The 20,265-nt window shown below is 40.1% G+C and overlaps 1 protein-coding gene across 1 annotated transcript in view; it reads right to left on the reverse strand.

Moving 5' to 3' along the window:
- EXOC4 (exocyst complex component 4) overlaps nt 1-20,265 on the reverse strand; it is an 810,848-nt gene that overhangs the window by 146,965 nt on the left and 643,618 nt on the right. The gene's annotated exons all lie outside the window — the stretch shown is intronic.

The following is a 20,265-nucleotide window of genomic DNA, read 5'->3' on the forward strand; positions in this document are numbered from 1 at the left end:
CCAGTGGGCTTTGACAAATGACCTAGAGTGACAGGTTTCAACTCCTTTAATAGGGCCCATGGGTGAGCTATTAACACGGCTCTTTCCAAAACGTACTTGTAAATTCACTGTAAACGTTCAATTTCAACTTAACTAAGAAGCTTCCCTTTCTGTTCAACATTTCTGTCACTATAACTAATTTCAATGGTCTAAAAATCCCCCTCAGCAATTCTAGGTGACAGAATGACATTTATTTATGAAGGGATTGCTAATTAGCTGGCTAGTCCTCTGAAGTTGACCAAGACTATAGGAGGTTTTCCCCTCCATCACAGGCAGGAATTTATGTTGGTATAAGGGTTATACTGAAGAACATCATGTGCTTCTAAATATACGATATATACACGGTGTATATGCTTGGACGTACGGTAACATCTCCTTTACCCAACAGACAATTAATGTCTGTAGACAGAAGTTGCTGATGCCTAAAAACCTTGACTCATGACAACCTAACTTGAGGTAACAAGATTTCAAGAGGTAGGCAGCAATATTGCCCTGGTAATCTGAAAATAAGCTAGAATAAATAAGAGAACCATAGTTGAATTCTTCTAACTCACCACAAGCAAAAGTTTTCTAATAGTAACTATGGTCAGCAATACAAAAATTAGACTACAGAACCTTCTTCCCTGGGATCTCTCAAATTACCCTGACTGATATCTTCCATTTCTGTTTTTTCTTTGTTATTTTCTTGCATCTTTTCTGCAATATTTATGGATTAATCCCACAATATAATTTTTACACTATCAGAATGGCACCATCTCAGATTTATGCTATTCCACAGCAGAAGACTCCTCAACGTTCTTTGGCATTCTTTTTACCTGTCTCTGATCAACCTCCTCTCTCATTTGCTCTATGACTATTTTTTAAAAATATATACATATTTTTCGAATTTTATTTATTTTTTTATACAGCAGGTTATTACCTATTTTATACATATTAGTGTACATATGTCAATCCCAATCTCCCAATTCATCACACACACACCCCACCAGCTTTTCCCCCTTGCTGTCTAGAAAAGGGAACCCTCTTCACTGTTGGTGGGAATGTAAAGTGATACAGCCACTATGGAGAACAGTACAGAGGTTCCTTAAAAACTAAAAATAGAACTACCATACGACCTAGCAATCCCACTACTGGGCATATACCCAGAGAAAACCATAATTCAAAAAGACACTTGTAGGACTTCCCTGGTGGCACAGTGGTTAAGAATCCGCCTGCCAACGCAGGGGACACAGGTTCGAGCCCTGCTCCGGGAAGATTCCACATGCCGCGGAGCAACTAAGCCCGTGCGCCACAACTACTGAAGCCCATGCACTCTAGAGCCTGAGTGCCGCAACTACTGAAGCCCGCGCGCCTAGAGCCTGTGCTCCGCAACAAGAGAGGCCGCCGCAATGAGAAGCCCGCGCACGGCAATGAAGAGTAGCCCCGCTCGCCGCAACTAGAAAGAAAAGCCTGTGCGCAGCAACAAAGACCCAACGCAGCCAAAAATAAGTAAATAAATAAATTTATTTTTTAAAAAAGACACTTGCACTGTTCACTGCAGCACTATTTACAACAGCCACGTCATAGAAGCAAACTAAATGTCTATGGCTATCTTTTAAACCTTTGCCCTTTCTTTATCTCATTGCTTATCCCCCCCCGCCCGCATTCTTCCCATCCGTCAAATAAAGGAGGAGACCTAATTATATACTTTCAAACATCCCACCTCCGATCCCCCACAGAAATACTTTCAAATCTGTTTCATTCTCCACTTCCAGTAATCCCTCTACCTAGGCTCTGGGGGACCCTTTCCCCACCCCACAACGATCCCCCCGTTTTTCTGCATATTTAGGGCCTCTCTCAATATATTCCTCAATCCCGTGTTAATTTTTTAAATGAATGAATGACTGAATCTCTCTTTTTCTTTTTTTTTGCGGTACGCGGGCCTCTCACTGTTCTGGCCTCTCCCATTGCGGAGCACAGGCTCCGGACGCGCAGGCTCAGCGGCCATGGCTCACGCGCCTAGCTGCTCCTGGGCATGTGGGATCTTCCCGGACCGGGGCACGAACCCGTGTCCCCTGCATCGGCAGGCGGACTCTCAACCACTGCGCCACCAGGGAAGCCCCTGAATCTCTTTCTTAATCTAGCATTTGTCTCTAGTAAAGCTCCTCTCTCTCCTTCACACACACTGTCATCAAATGAGTGCAGCCTCCACTCACTGACGTTACTTTCTCACCTGTTGTTCACTTTTTCAACTCGTGAAGTCTCCCTCCAGGATCTACTCTATGATTTAACCTATCTATTCCTTCTTGCAAATTTTTCAATGATCATATGTTTTACTTCTAGACAAATCCACTGGCTTCCCCCTCCAAACTCTCCTGTGCTTGTATTATGAATTCTGTTCCTTCTTTTATCTCTTTGAATATTTTAAAAACAGTAATTGTAAAGTTCTTTTTATGTGTCTCTGTATTTTTTGGTAATTCTTTGGATGTCAAATGTCCTATCAGCTGCATTTTCCTTCTTTTCTCACGATGGTGAGTTTTCTCATGTGGTCTGCTCTGCTGGTCTGCAAGCTCTACCTCAGTGGGACATGTCCTCTGTAGGAGTCCCACATTTGCCCTGCATTTTGGAGATGTCACTCTTAGGTGGGTTGCATTTGCCTCTCCTGGATCCTAAAGGTTTCACCAGTTCCAAATAAGATTTTAAGATTCTTTTTTCCTTCCTTGTCTTGGCTTAAAATTTTCTCTCCCTACATGGGCGGTACAAATTGAGGTCCTTACTTGCACATGTCACATGTGTAGGATTCTGATTTCTTTTAGGGGCCACTTTTTCTACTCCAAGTAGGGTGGCTCATTCTCAAGCACAGAATTTTCCTGGTTCCACGTGTAGGTGGAAAAACCCCATGCACAACTTCTGCACTGATAAAATTTCAGGCCACGCAGGTGTTAATAGGCTAGGCCCCTATTGGGTCTTCAACTCTGCTATGGTCTGAATGTTTGTGTCCCCCCAGAATTCACATGTTGGAATCCTACCACCAATTTGACAGTATTTGGAGGTAGGGCCTCTAGGAAGTGATTAGGTCATGAGGGTGGAGCCCTCATGAATGGGATTAATGACTTATAAAAGAGATCTCACAGAGCTCCCTAGCCCCTTCCGCCAGGTGATAATGCAACGAGCAGTCTGCGACCTGACTCTTCCAGCACTATGATCTTGGACTCCAGCCTCCAGAACTGTGAGAAGTAAAATTCTGTTGTTTATTAGCCACCCAATCCTTGGTATTTAGTTATAGCAGCCCAGACAGACAAGGACAACCTCTATATGTGGTCCTGACACCTTTGTGGGCCTCTCAACCTCAACATTTGCTTGTTGCTATGGCTTTTGGTTCCCCCTTCATTTGAGGCATGTGGAAAATTTTCTTTCTTTTGAAATTGGTTACATATTTAAAATATATTCTTAAAGATACATATTTTTATCTGGACTTTCTATGTATTAGGAATTTCTATGTATTAGGAGGAGGAAAAGGGTTTCCTAAATCTATCCACTCCACACTTCTAACTGAAGTCAAAATTCAGTATTAAATCAATTGCATTTAGGGTTCTAGAACCACCGGTTCCCTGACACTGCTGTACCAATCCGTGGGTGTTTTTTTTTACTTTATACTCTGATTATTCAGAAGCATCTGATACTTTTGACTATTCCCTTCTTAAAATATTACTCCTTTGGTAACCACATCATCATCTTCTCCTAAGCTCTTTCTTAGCCGAACTGAGGGTTCTTTTCCTCTGTCCATACTTTACATGTTGGTATTCCACAGCATTCTGCATGTCTCACTTGGGCAATCTCATCTTCTTGCCAGACGTGACCCACCTGTATTCCAAAGACTCCCAAATTAATATCTTCAGGGCTGCCCTCTCTTCTAAGTCTCGGATCTGCATATACAAAGGTTAATGGGAGAACTGAACTTGGAAGTCCTACCAGCTATTTAAATTAGAGTCAAAGGAGCTCATTTATTATCCACCTTTCCGTCTCCCACTGAACATCTAGTATTCCCTATTTTGGCCAACAGTCCAACCATCCATCTTGTTACTTAAGTCAGGAACTCGGAGTCATCCTCATTACCCATAGACACCATAACCTCCCAATTCCATCTGCTTGGTAACTTATAAATCTGTTGTTTCCTGTCCAGGTTCACTGCCCTTAGCCTATATTTAGACCCTCATCATTTTTCACTTGGACTTGGCAGTAACCTTATAACCGGGTGTCTTGCCTGGAGCTTCAAGACCATCAGTCCAACTCACCAAATCAGTCAGAAGAATCATTTTTCTAAAATTGTACAAATGCAGTCATGTTTTTTCCTTCTTAGAATTCTTCACTGATGCCTAATTCTAAGACCAAGTCCAAACCTAGCAAGGCATGAACATCTACCTTTTCAACTTCATCTCCTGCTACTGCTTTCCTCTTTTGTCTCTGGTCACTACTCCCAGTCAAATCCCTGCCTGTGTTGGCTCAACACCCTACCTGCAGTGAGTATTCTAATGGTTTCTGAAGGGGATATACTGTTTCCTGCTTGTATGTGTTATCTCTGCCCAGAGAGCCTTTTTCCATCTTCCTTGTTTGCCTCTACTGATCCAACGTTACCTAGGCTCTTCCCTTGGGACAGCTGAGTCCTTTCTTTTGTACCATATCACCCTTTACCTGAGGTTTTCAATCTCGACTGCACCTGGAGAGCTTTAAAAAAAAACAAAAAAAGTACTGGATGCCCAGGCCACTTCTAAGACCTAGTAAATCAGAATCTCTGGGGATGGGACCCAGGCATCAGCATTTTTAAAAGTTTCCCAGGTGATTCCAATGTACACTCAAAGGTGAGAACCACTGCCTTACACACACCTCTGCTCTCAGTGGTCCTACCACACTTCTTTACAAGTTGGCATCCCCTACTAGATGATGAGTTCTCTGAGGACAGAGCTGATTTCTCATTAGCTTTTGGGCTCCTAGCGCCTAGCACAATACCTGGTATTTGGAAAGTGTATAAGAACAGAACTGGACGTAAAAATAAGCCCTCTTCAGTTTTAGGAGACTGGGTAACTGATTAAGCTAAAACCATTTTAGTGGTTTTCCTTTACTATTTCTCTGCACTGAACGACTTAGGTGAGCCATCAAGCCATCTGGCATTTTGACCAAATTACAGATCACTTTGCCATGGTCTCTCTATACCTGTCTGAATTCAGTACGAGTCAGAATAATGAATACAGGTGTGTCCCCTTCTGGAAAAAAAAAAAAAAAAAACGTCCAACATAAAAAGTCCTGACTCAAGACAAATGAACCAAGGAGTGATTACTGTCAAACCTTCCCCTTCACTTATTCATAGGTGGCCTATTACTGGACAGTCTCCTTAACACCTCACTTTCTCTAGGAGGACTCTGTTGATTATGTCAGCCTACAGTAATCTTCCCCCTTGGAAAGCAAATGAATAAAAGCCTTCCTTTTATACTTACTGTTTATAACCTCATAATTAGGACTCTGTCCAACACAATGTGTTGGACAAACTATGGTCTGTCTGTCAAATCTGCCCCATTAGCTTACTTTGTATGTGTTTTAAGCTATGAATACGGTTGACATTTTTAAATGTTTTTTCTTAATCTAAAGAAGAAGAATATTTTGTGACATGTAAAAATTATATAAAAGTTAAATTTCAGTGTCCATAAGTACAAAGAACTGTGGCTGACCGGTTCAATTCCTCTTATACCCAAAGTACAAGTCAAATTCTGCCCCACAGAGTTAGAAGTCCAAACCCAACTCAGTTTTCTTTGAGCCCATCCACCCTGGCCCCCATCTGCCCCAGGGTTCAGGAGACAGTTTGGGTCTGTACGTGTGAGATGGTACTGTACGTTTTCGGGATCTAGAATTTTTCATTTTAGCACTCGCTGGAATGAAAAAATTAGCTTAGTGGGATACTATGTTAAAGGTACTCACATCATTCACTTATGTATTTTTTTAAGACTGGTTTAATTCAATAATATGGTATCATATTACTGCCTTCACTAATATTCATAGATCCTGTCTTATTAAAAAACAGTAATCCAAATTAACTAGCACGCTGCCTACCTATATATTGCCCTCAACAATAAATTATTAATTCATATTGTAATGAACATCAATCCCAAAAGCAATTCCAAATATTCTGATTTGAAATATTAGCACTGATTAGCAACATACGGTTACCCTAAAGGGAATTTTTCATTCAAATGGCAAAGTTCCCATCCTAACTAATTGTATTTATTAGCTTATAATTTTGAGATAAATGGGATTATGTGGGTTACAAAATTCCAGGATATATCTAAATAGCCTCAAAAAAGGAGAACTAAATCTACAATAATTATTCCACAAGAGGAGTAGGGTCAATCATCACTACCAGGACCATAATCTACTAATTAATTCACAGCTCAATGGGCCACAGACAGAGCCATCTGTGAAACTATTTGTACCTGTTCCCAGGAGGAAGAGGAAAATAGGTATACCTCTTGGAACAGGTGATAAGGCTGCTATGGGAAGAGTCCACCCTCTAGACACAGCTGAGTGAATTTCATTCAGAAAACATCTGCTGGTGTCTACTGGCTCTGATGTGCACTGCTTCCTCTCTGGAACAGTTGGGAAATCCAAGTGTGCCTGGTCCCTGGATACAGCTGGGGTGCTGAGTCTTTCATTAGGTAAACAACCAGGGGCAGGTGGGGCTAATTGGATTCAACTGTTTGGTGGCAGCCTGGGCATGATGTTTACTTTCCCAGACTGAATCTTTCAGACACTTCAAAAACTAGGAGCCAAGCTAGATAAATAAACCCCGGACAAGGCTGGTCCAAATTAAGCTACTGTAGTCAATTTTCAACTGTGAACGACTGGACCTGTAGCTGGCCAAACTACAGTGCATCGTCCAGCAACAATGTGATCATGACAATGATGGATGCAGAAATCAAAGCTGGTACTATGCTGCTGATTAAAACAAAACAAACACAAACACAAAAACGAAACTAAAAAATCTCTTAAGATAAGATGGAGCAGAATAAATAGGAAGAGCAAAGAAACATCAGGTTGTCTTTCACATCACACTCATCATAAAGAGAGCTTTATGCTATGTATTTCTACCTTGGAATCACAACTTAAGAAACATCTGATAACTCTGGAGATGGTGGATGGGAAACAGAAACAATTCAAGAGGACCCAGGGAAAAGGACTTGGAATTTCAGAGCTTACAGCAGGTAACCTTTGGGGATAATTTAATAACAACCTTTAAATAGAGAAGCTCTCATATGAAGGGTCATAATTGTTTGATATTTAAAAAACCAAGAAGACAATAATCATAGAGTGGACCAAGAATGTAAAATTTCTGAGAAACTTATTTTGTTTGATACTTGATTATTTTCTATTAATGAGTGTAAAAATCCAATAAGGCAGGACGTTGCTTAGTTTATTCACTTCTAGACTCTTAGCTCTAGAGTAACGATGGACTCCAGAAATGCTTAATAAATAATTACTGAATAAAGTAACAGACTGAATGAATGAATGACTGATATTACTGAAGCACAAAGCATCAGGGATGTAACAGATGGCATAAAAATACTTTTTTGCCATCTTCTTAGGAAACATCAACAATATTATCAATGAATTAATTTAAAAGTAAATAATAACAAGAACACCACTTACAGCAACAATAAATAACATTGGCTGAGACTTCTTTAGTATTTACCACGAACTAGGCATTCTTCTAAGCACTTTACATATACTAACTCTTTCAATCCTGATAACAACCCTGTGTGGTAGGCACTGTTATTATTCCCATTTGACAGATGATATACCAAGTTACAGAGATTAAGTAACTTTAGTGGCTGATGAGGGTACAGCCTGAACTGAGCCTACAGTGACTGTTCTGGAGTCTGTGCTCCAATTATAATGTCTCTCTGAACTATTTGAAACTTTGCTTGAGTTTCCCATTTCCTCTTTAATTCCACTGCCTCTTCTTTGGGCTTCAGAGACAGACTTAGCTCCTCAAGCACGTACAGCCATCTGCATACTCTGTGACCTGCATACTCTGTGTTCATACATAAATGGTATGAACCTTTCTGAACCTCTGTTTTCTCATTTGTAAGGTTGGAAGAATCTAACCTTCAGAAGGTTAGACTGACGAGATGAATCGATGACTATGAAGTCCCCTGAGCAGTGACCATGTACTTTCCAGAGTGTGTATTTCCATTCTAGTCCAGTTTGCTTTGCTTCAAACTGACTGCAACTGGCTCCTCACTGATCACGGTAGACTGAGTTAGGTGCAGGGAAATTAAGACTGGCTGTTGCTAGGGAATTCGTGGGACGCCTGGTTGGGTGGGTAGCATCTGTATTTGGCAGGAAGGCAGTTGACGGGCACTACAAAAGTAAAGCTATTCACTTGATCAATAAACATGAGGGAAAGGCCTGAATGCAGATATCATGCTAAATGTTGGGACAATTATGTGGAAAAAGACATAGTAACTTCCTTCTAGAGCCTCAGAGTTGAGATCAGTAACACATACGTGAATCACTTTGGGGACATGTTTGAACTACTCTTGCCCAGGCCCAGGGCTCTGTGGGCCTAGTGTGGGAAATCCAGGTTGTGTGTTTTAAGATCTCCCCAAATAACTCTGATGCGAGTCCACAGTTGAAAAACGGTATTTGAGAGAGAAAGACATGTAAACCAACAACTGATTAAATAACACATAATAAAGAAATTTTAAATTGCAATACACTGGGATAAATATCAAAATAGTTACGGGTAGTAAGTTACAGGAGCACATAATAAAAGCTCTCATTTGCTGAGTGCTCTCTATGAACCAGATACTGTACATATTTTATAAACGTTCTTTTGTATCTCTTCACTATTTAATAAAAATGAATCTATCAGTGGTAGGTGAACCAAGAGAGTGGGTTGGTTCAGTTTGGTTCATACAGCACAGTTGGTTCATATAGCACAGTTTCAAGAGGCAAAGCGGAAGACAGGCTGGCATGGAGCTTGCACAGGGTTTCTCGGGCACATGCCCTTGGCTCTTCTGAGGTTCAAAGTTATTTAGCTGGCAAAGGCAGCCAGGCCAGCTCAACTAGACTCTCATTCATTCAGGATCCTGGTCTCTATCTACACAGGAAACCCAAAGGGCTTCACAAGCCGTCACAGCCTACAGTGTCTAGTCTCTGCTCTTTGGCACAAGGGGGCCACTGAGACCTTTTAAAGATACCACTGTGATGACAGACAAGGTAGGTCATCTTCCTTCCCAAGACCTATGATGGTGCTCCTGTACTTAATATGGGAAGTTTAAAAAAACAAAACAAAACTCTTTTCTGCTCATTCTTACCCGACTACATTGTTCACCCCAGTCATTTTCATTTCTCAACCCCTCCTCCACGCATCATGTCCCTACTGCTTGCTCATCCTCTTTGGTCTGTCAAGAATCTCCTCCTTCACTCAATAAACATGTTGAGGGCCAACAAGGTGTCCAGCGCTGTGCCAGACCTGGTTTCTGCCATGGCTGATCACAAGTTTATCTCCACGTCGCTCTTCCTTCATGCCCTGGCATGAGTTCTCAGGCCTCTTTGGAGAAGTAGTAAAACGTGGACCCTGGGGATGGTTACACCTTCCCCTAATAAAAACATGTTTGTGTCTTATATCAACTGAGCCTCTGAGATTAGAAGATGTTTTATTTGTATTTTCTACCAGGCCCAACACAATGCAGGAAGGCAAAAATAAAAAAAAAAATTGACTGATGAACTGATGCTAAATTGGAACAGACAGAAACTTTAAAGAACTGTGATTTTCCACTGTCAAATGACTATTCTGGGACACATAAGCTGCTGCTCGTACCTCAGGACAAAAGGGGGACAGAGGGAGAGAAGCACTCAGCTTGGAAGTAGCAGACGAACAGACCAACTGCCTGATCACTAATGCAGAGCTCCAGAGAATTCACAGCTGAGTTCTCCTTTAAGCCCCAAGGGGTGTGACTAATTAAGAAAAGACTTCTAGTCCTCACCTCACTTTTAGGAAACCTCTCTTTATCCAAAGCACGTAACATGACATCATTATATAAAACAGGCTTTCTCTCCAGAGTGAGGGGCTCAGAGAAAGGTGAGATGTTTTCGACCTTTCCTCAGATCTTCAAACTCCCAGTGGACACTCAGGTTCTCATGGTAAACTTGGAAAACATGCCAGCTCTCAGCAGAGGGCATTGTGAGCTTATGGACTGGATCCTTTCAGTAAAAGATATCTGCTGAGAAAGAATCGGATGGAAATGTTTCCCTGCCGCCTTCCTCCTTCCCCAGTGTTACAGCATTTTGGATCATTTGAATTGTATATGGATTTCTATTTAAGTCAGTCATTTGCTGGCAGCGAAACTAGAACATTTCCTGTTTTTCCTGTCACTGTAATCAGGATTTGGCTGTCCAAATTAGGACTGCCCTAATTACTCTTCAGCAGGTGCCAATCTGGGGGAGGGCAACAAATGGGAAGAGAGGAAGTAAGGACACTTTGCATCTTCAGACTCATACAATGAGGAAACACTTTCTTCCGAGCCTGGAAAACCTGATTAAGTAATAGGTAAAAGGCACCATGGGGTTATATGTTGTGTGTGTGCGCACGCTGTTGTGTAACAACTACGTAAATGATTTTCTATTTAATTCCCTTCAAAGCTTCACAGAATTACTTTTCCCAACCCTGAGATAAATTCATCCAGGGCCTGTAATTCAGCAACTGTGAGAGACTACTACAGATAATACCCTGTATAAGGAATGATGTGATAGTGGGCACCAATAAGTGGACATCATTCCAGAGAATCTGGCCATGAGGGATACCAAAGCGGTATAGTCTCTTCGGGGAAGGATCATGATGCTTGATGACCACAATATACCAAGAACCAAAAGCAATGGGTATTTTCCAAGATCTGGGAGAACACCAGTAAGAAATTTAAGTCTCTTATAGAGTGGATGATGCAATATAGGGTGTGGTCATAGATGGTAGTAAAGGTAATCTCTGTCATCATTGTCACTGTCATTATCAAAATAGCAGCTAATCATTTGGGAGGTGGGGCTTAATATTTTGTTAAAACAGTTCTAAAAGGTTAACATTTTCAAAACAATCCTATGAGGGAAAAACTATTATTATCTTTTTTCACAGATGGGAAAACTAAGGCACAGAGAGGCTGAGTGACTGTTCAAGGTCATATAGCTAATAGGTGAAAAAGCTGGTATTCAAATTTAGGCCCCAGAGACTTCTCTTGAACTAGAGTCTGGATTTATTGTTAGAAAAACACATGAGATCTTGAGTTGAGCGTCCTGTGAGGAGCAGCGTCAGTGCACGCCCGAAGCTGAGCCATTTCACGAGGAACTCTGGTCTGAAGGGCTGGGGCAAGGCCTCTGCACGGGGCCTGCTACGAGCAAGTGAAACAGACTAAGCACAAAGAGAAAAAAGGTGGATGGGCTAGGCCAGAAGTGAGATTACCAGATTTATGTCCTTTCCAGATGAAATGTGGATCCTCTAGCAACAGGAGTAATGGAAGATTTCCCTAAATCTGCCTTCAAGCTTTTCCCTGATTGATCTGTGTGACGAGAGAGGACCTTCAAGATGGCGGAGGAGTGAGACATGGAGATCACCTTCTTCCCCACAAATACATCAAAAATACAGCTACATGTGGAGCAAGTCCTACAGAGCAACTACTGAATGCTGACAGAAGACCTCAGACTTCCCAGAAGCTGTGTGGCTGACAGGGTCTTGGTGCTCTGGCTGGCTGTCAGGCCTGAGCCTCTGAGGTGGGAGAGCTGAGTTCAGGACACTGGACCACCAGAGACTTCCCAGGGCCATGTAATATCAGTCGGCGAGAGCTCTCCCAGAGAACTCCGCCTGAACGCTAAGACCCAGCTCCACTCAATGACTGGCAAGCTCCGGTGCTAGACACCCCATGCCAAACAACTAGCAAGACAGGAACACAACCCAACACATTAGCAGAGAGGCTGCCTAAAATCACAATAAGTTCACAGACACCCCAAAACACACCACAGGACGTGGTCCTGCCCACCAGAAAGACAAGATCCAGCCTCATCTATCAGAAAACAGGCACCAGTCCCCTCCACCAGGAAGCCTACATAACCCACTGAATGAACCTTAGCCACTGGGGGCAGACACCAAAAACAACGGAAACTATGAACCGGCAGCCTGAGAAAAGGAGACCCTAAACACAGTAAGTTAAGCAGAATGAGAAGACAGAGAAATAGGCAGCAGATCAAGGAACAAGGTAAAAACCCACCAGACCAACAAATGAAGAGGAAATAGGCAGTCTACCTGAAAAAGAATTCAGAGAAATGACAGTAAAGATGATCCAAAATCTTGGAAATAGAATGGAGAAAATACAAGCAACGTTTCATAACGACATAGAAGAACTAAAGAGCAAACAATGATGAACAACACAATAAATGAAATGAAAAATTCTCTAGAAGGAATCAATAGCAGAGTAACTGAGGCAGAAGAATGGATAAGTGACCTGGAAGATAAAACAGTGGAAATAACTACCACAAAGCAGAATAAAGAAAAAAGAATGAAAAGAATTGAGGACAGTCTCAGAGACCTCTGGGACAACATTAAATGCACCAACATTTGAATTATGGGATCCCAGAAGAAGAAGAGAAAAAGAAAGGGACTGAGAAAATATTTGAAGAGATTATAGTTGAAAACTTCTCTAATATGGGAAAGGAAATAGGCAATCAAGTCCAGGAAGCGCAGAGAGTCCCACACAGGATAAATCCAAAGAGTAAACACCAAGACACATATTAATCAAACAATCAAAAATTAAGTACAAAGAAAAAACATTAAAAGCAGCAAAGGAAAAGCAACATACAACATACAAGGGAATCCCCATAAGGGTAACAGCTGATCTTTCAGCAGAAACTCTGCAAGCCAGAAGGGTGTGGTAGGACATACTTAAAGTGATGAAAGGGAAAAACCTACAACCAAGATCTCTACCCAGCAAGGATCTCATTCAGATTCGACAGAGAAATTAAAACCTTTACAAACAAGCAAAAGCTAAGAGAATTCAGCTCCACCAAACTTCTCTAGGCAGGGAACACAAGAGAAGGAAAAGACCTACAAAAACAAACCTAAAATGATTCAGAAAATGGTAATAGAAACATAGATATCGATAATTACCTTAAATGTAAATGGATTAAATGCTCCAACCACAAGACATAGACTGGCTGAATGGATACAAAAATAAGACCCGTATATATGTGGTCTACAAGATACCCACTTCAGACCTAGGGACACACACAGACTGAAAGTGAGGGGATGGAAAAAGATATTCCATGCAAATGGAAATCAAAAGAAACCTGGAGGGCTTCCCTGGTGGCGCACTGGTTGAGACTCCACCTGCTGATGCAGGGGACACAGGTTCGTGCCCCGGTCCGGGAAGATCCCACATGCCACGGAGCGGCTGGGCCTGTGAGCCATGGCCGCTGAGCCTGCGCGTCTGGAGCCTGTGCTCCGCAACGGGAGAGGCCACAACAGTGAGAGGCCCGTGTACCGCAAAAAAAAAAAAGAAACCTGGAGTAGCAATTCTCATATATGACAAAATAGACTTTAAAATAAAGACTATTACAAGAGACCAAGAAGGACACTACATAATGATCAAGGAATCAATCCAAGAAGATATAACAATTGTAAATATTTAGGCACCCAACATAGGAGAACCTCAATACATAAGGCAAATACTAACAGCCATAAAGGAGGAAATCAATAGTAAGACAATCATAGTAGGGGACTTTAACACCCCACTTTTACCAATGCACAGATCATCCAAAATGAAAATAAATAAGCAAACACAAGCTTTAAATGACACAGTAAACAAGGTGGATTTAATTGATATTTATAGGACATTCCATCTAAACACAACAGAATAACTTTCTTCTCAGGTGCTCATGGAACATCTTCCAGGATAGATCATATCTTGGGTCACAAATCAAGCCTTGGTAAATTTAAGAAAATTGGTATCATATCAAGTATCTTTTCCAACCACAATGCTATGAGACTAGATATCAATTACAGGAAAAAACTGTAAAAAATACAAACACATGGAAGCTAAACAATACACTACTAAATAACCAAGTTACCACTGAAGAAATCAAAGTGGAAATCAAAAAATTGCCTAGAAACAAATGACAGTGAAAACACAACAACCCAAAAACTATGGGATGCAGCAAAAGCAGGTCTAAGAGGGAAGTTTATAGCAATACCATCCTACCTCAAGAAACAAGTAAAATCTAAAATAAACAACCTAACCTTACATCTAAAGCAATTAGATAAAGAAGAACAAAAAACCCCCAAAGATAGCAGAAGGAAAGAAATCATAAAGATCAGATCAGAAATAAATGAAAAACAAATGAAGGAAACAATAGCAAAGATCAATAAAATTAAAACCTGGTTCTTTGAGAAGATAAACAAAATTGGTAAACCATTAGCCAGACTCATCAAGAAAAAAGGGAGAAGACTCAAATCAACAGAATTAGAAATGAAAAAGGAGAAGTAACAACTGACACTGCAGAAATACAAAGGATCATGAGAGATTACTACAAGCAAATCTATGCCAATAAAATGGACAACCTGGAAGAAATGGACAAATTCTTAGAAAAGCACAAACTTCTGAGACTGAACCAGGAAGAAATAGAAAATATAAACAGACCAATCACAAGCACTGAAATTGAGACTGTGATTAAAAATCTTCCAACAAACAAAAGCCAAGGACCAGATGGCTTCATAGGAGAATTCTATCAAACATTTAGAGAAGAGCTAACACCTATCCTTCTCAAACTCTTCCAAAATATAGCAGAGGGAGGAACACTCCCAAACTCATTCTACGAGGCCACCATCACCCTGATACCAAAACCAGACAAAGATGTCACAAAGAAAGAAAACTACAGGCCAATATCACTGATGAACACAGGTGCGAAAATACTCAACAAAATACTAGCAAACAGAATCCAACAGCACATTAAAAGCATCATACACCATGATTATGTGGGGTTTATCCAAGGAATGCAAGGATTCTTCAGTATACGCAAATACATCAATGTGATACACCGTATTAACAAACTGAAGGAGAGAAACCATATGATCATCTCAATAGCTGCAGAAAAAGATTTGACAAAATTCAACACCCATTTATGATAAAAACTCTCCAGAAGCAGGCATAGAGGGGACTTACCTCAACATAATAAAGGCCATATATTACAAACCCACAGCCAACATAATTCTCAATGGTGAAAAACTGAAACCATTTCCACTATGATCAAGAACAAGACAAGGTTGCCCACTCTCACCACATATTATTCAACATAATTTTGGAAGTTTTAGCCACAGCAATCAGAGAAGAAAAAGAAATAAAAGGAATCCAAATCAGAAAAGAAGAAATAAAACTGTCACTGTTTGCAGATGACATGACACTATACATAGAGAATCCTAAGATGCTACCAGAAAACTACTAGAGCTAATCAATGAATTTGGTAAAGTAGCAGGATACAAAATTCATGTACAGAAATCTCTGGCATTCCTATACACTAATGATGAAAAATCTGAAAGAGAAATTAAGGAAACACTCCCATTTACCACTGCAACAAAAAGAATAAAATACCTAGGAATAAACCTACCTAAGGCGACAAAAGACCTGTATGCAGAAAACTATAAGACACTGACGAGAGAAATTAAAGATGATACCAACAGATGGAGAGATATACCATGTTCTTGGATTGGAAGAATCAACATTGTGAAAATGAGTATAATACCCAAAGCAATCTACAGATTCAGTGCAATCCCTATCAAACTACCAATGGCATTTTTCACAGAAGTAGAACAAAAAATTTCACAATTTGTATGGAAACACAAAAGATCCCGGATAGCTAAAGCAATCTGGAGAAAGAAAAACGGAGCTGGAGGAATCAGGCTCCCTGACTTCAGTCTATACTACTAAGCTACAGTAATCAAGACAGTATGGTACTGGCACAAAAACAGAAATATAGATCAATGGAACAGGATAGAAAGCCCAGAGATAAACCCACACACGTATGGTCACCTCATCTTTGATAAAGCTGGCAAGAATATACAATGGAGAAAAGACAGCCTCTTCAATAAGTGGTGCTGGGAAAACTGGACATCTACATGTAAGAGAATGAAATTAGAAGACTCCCTAACAGCTTACACAAAAATAAGCTCAAAATGGATTAAAGACCTAAATGTAAGGCCAGACCCTATAAAACTCTTAGAGGAAAACATAGCAGAACACTCTATGATATAAATCACAGCAAGATCCTTTTTGACCCACCTCCTAGAGAAACGGAAATAAAAACATAAATAAACAAATTAGACGTAATGAAACTTAAAAACTTTTGCACAGCAAAGGAAACCATAAACAAGATGAAAAGACAACCCTCAGAATGGGCGAAAATATTTGCAAACGAAGCACCTGACAAAGGATTAATCTCCAAAATTTACAAGCAGCTCATGCAGCTCAATATCAAAAAAACAAACAACCCAATTCAAAAATGGGCAGAAGACCTAAGTAGACATTTCTCCAAAGAAGATATACAGATTGCCAACAAACACATGAAAGAATGCTCAACATCACTAATCATTAGAGAAATGCAAATCAAAACCACAATGAGGTATCACCTCACACCAGTCTGAATGGCCATCATCAAAAAATCTACAAACAATAAATGCTAGAGAGGGTGTGGAGAAAAGGAACTCTCCTACACTGTTGGTGGGAATGTAAATCGACACAGCCACTATGGAGAACAGTATGGAGGTTCCTTAAAAAACTAAAAATAGAACTACCATATGACTCACCAATCCCACTACTGGGCATATACCCTGAGAACACCATAACTCAAAAAGAGACATGTATCACAATGTTCATTGCAGTACTATTTACAATAGCCAGGACATGGAAACAACCTAAGTGTCCTTAGATAGATGAATGGATAAAGAAAATGTGGCACATATATACAATGGAATATTACTCAGCCATAAAAAGGAATGAAATTGAGTCATTTGTTGAGATGTGGATGGACCTAGAGACTGTCATACAGAGTGAAGTAAGTCAGAAAGAGAAAACAAATATCGTATATTAACGCATGTATGTGGAACCTAGAACAATGGTACAGATGAACCGGTTTGTAGGGCAGAAGTTGAGACACAGATGTAGAACAAACGTATGGACACCAAGGGAGGAAAACCGCGGTGGGGTGGGGATGGTGGTGTGCTGAATTGGGCGATTGGGATTGACATGTATACACTGATGTGTATAAAATTGATGACTAATAAGAACCTGCAGTATAAAAAAACAAACACAAAACTAATACTAATCTTTCTTTGGGTTATTTGTATGTAAATATGTTAATATAAATGTTTCAGACATTACATGAAATTTCTAAAAATCTTATATGTTCTGGTATAATGTTATAAGTCATAATTCTAGTTATTACTTTAAAATGTATATCTCAGAAATAACTAAATTTCCTTGTCTATTGCATTACTATGAACTTTCATCAAATCTTTAACTGTGGTCACTTTCAAGTCTTTTGTCATTTACAGACAGTTCTGGGTGCACTCTGATGGTTTTGCAAAAATGTTCCTATAAAAGGGTTTCACCTTCAAGGAATTCATGGAAAAGATTCTGACAAGTACAGGTTTCTGGTAACTGACTACACTGCTGAACTGAATGAATAAGCATTTTCAGAACTCTAATGGAAAACTGATGAATTCATAAAAGTGCTAACAAAAGATCAAGATAAAAAAATTAATTACATGGGACTGAGTGAACTGATGAGGATGATTATAATTTTTGTGACTTTCTGTTTGAATCAGAAAAAAAAATCCCACAAGGACTCAGAGGCAAAAAATATACAAATCAATTTTCACTGCAAAGTAAAGGAGCTGTTACAGTGGAGATTCCTGGACTGAATGTCAATATTATGACACAGTATGAGTGTGTTTCGTGTTTGGTAATTGCAATCAGTGTTGCTTTTGTTGTGGTCATCCATTTACAATGCTTGGTGTCAGTTTATCTCTTTTAAAAATAAAATACAGTGTGTGTGTGTGTGTGTGTGTGTGTGTGTGTGTGAGAGAAAAAAAAAAAAGAGACATGTATCACAATGTTCATTGCAGTACTATTTACAATAGCCAGGACATGGAAGCAACCTAAGTGTCCACAGACAGATGAATGGATAAAGAAGATAAAGAAGATGATAAAGAAGATGTATATTCCAATATACAATGGAATATTACTCAGCCATAGAAAGAAACGAACTTGAGTTATTTGTAGTGAGGTGGATGGACCTAGAGTCTGTCATACAGAGTGAAGTCAGAAAGAGAAAAACAAATACTGTATGGTAACATATATATATGGAATCTAAAAATAAAAATGGTTCTGAAGAACCTAGGGACAAGACAGGAATAAAGATGCAGATGTAGAGAGTGGACTTGAGGACACGGGGAGGGGTAAGGGTAAGCTGGGATGAAGTGAGAGAGTGGCATTGATATATATACACTACCAAATGTAAAACAGATAGTTAGTAGGAAGCAGCTGCATAGCACAGGGAGATCAGCTCGGTCATTTGTGACCACCTAGAGGGGTGGGATAGGGAGGGTGGTAGGGAGATGCAAGAGGGAGGAGATATGGTAATATATGTATACGTATAGCTGATTCACTTTGTTATAAGGCAGCAACTAACACAACAATGTAAAGCGATTATACTCCAGTAAAGATGTTAAAAAATATACTAAAAGTTATGGAGTGGAAAAAAAAAAAAAAGAAAAACATATGAACCCCTGAAGTACTGAGTAATATATGGTCATCAATCTCAAAGGAAGTCTCAAGACGTATGCCCCCCAAAACTCTCAACTTAGCCCTGTCCTGTTGAACATTTTAAAAAATGACACACACAAAGAAACTAAAAGATTGCTAATAAAATGAAGAATGACATGGAATTTGGAGGAATAGCTATGATTTTTTGATGACAGAATGAGGATTCAAAAATATCTCAATAGACTGAAATGATGAGCTAAAAATAACATTAAATTTAACGGCTACATGTGAGATCTTGAATTTAAGTTAAAAAAAAATCCCTGCAAATATAGCTTAGAAAAGATAAGGTTAATTTCAGCTACTGTTTCTTCTTATATTTCCTTATTCCCTACAGCCAACCAGTGGCCATGCCCTACAAATTTACCCCCTTAATTTACGTTTCCTGGTCTGCCCCTTCCCCTCCGCCTCCCCCGCCTCTCCTCTAATTCAGGCACTCTCTGCCTCTCTCCCCTCCACCTCCACACTCTTGCCTTTCCAATCCATTTTACATAAAGCTCAGAAAAATCTCCCTAAAGCACAGGTCTTCCCTGGAATTCCCTGTTTACTGACCTTCAGTGGTTCCCACTACCGAACTTTGAAAGGTCATGTTCCTTAAGCCTGGCATTCAAAAGCCTCCATTTTGGCTTAGCCATCTTTTCCAAAAACCAAACATTCATCACTTGCTCATCCTTCTCCTGCTCTTCCCTACCACCTTGACATTGTTCTGGTTCCTTCACTCCTTTAGCTCCTTCAGTTTTAATCCTGTCTAAATCCTCCTCATTCTTCACAAACTCTAGGTTTGTAACCTTCACCAAACCTCTCTTGTCCTCTTTAAGTAATTTCTTCCTCCTAGAGCATGTCATCATTACTTATCTTACCATATTTTCTGTCATAAATTGATGCTGTGGATACATGTCTGATTTCTTTGTCCCCTATTTTCCTTTCTATCCTCAACCAAGGACGTAAGCTCATTAAAGGTATAACCTGTAACTGACGGACTTCTTTATTCCTACACACTCACATGCAATGATGTGTGTCTGGCACTGGGTCCTGCACAAAGAAGGCAGTAGTTTTGCTGAAGAACAAGAGCACACTTGCAACATTGGGCTCAGAGTGGAGTACTCCTTTTTTAAGATAGATACTACCAGACTAATGGTAACAGAGAAGGAAGAGTGGGATGGTTTGCAGACCCAGGACGTATCAGAAACCAAGGATGTTCTGTCTAGGGGAAAAGAAAAACAAAACAAAACTACTAAATGGACCATGATAGCCATCTTCACATATTTAAAGGGTTTTCATGTGTAAGGATGAAACTGATTTGGAATCACTACAGAAATAAGAACTATGTCCAATCTGAATA

Source organism: Grampus griseus, assembly GCF_964374135.1.
Source record: "Grampus griseus genome assembly, chromosome: 9".
NCBI classification, from domain to species: Eukaryota; Metazoa; Chordata; class Mammalia; order Artiodactyla; family Delphinidae; genus Grampus; species Grampus griseus.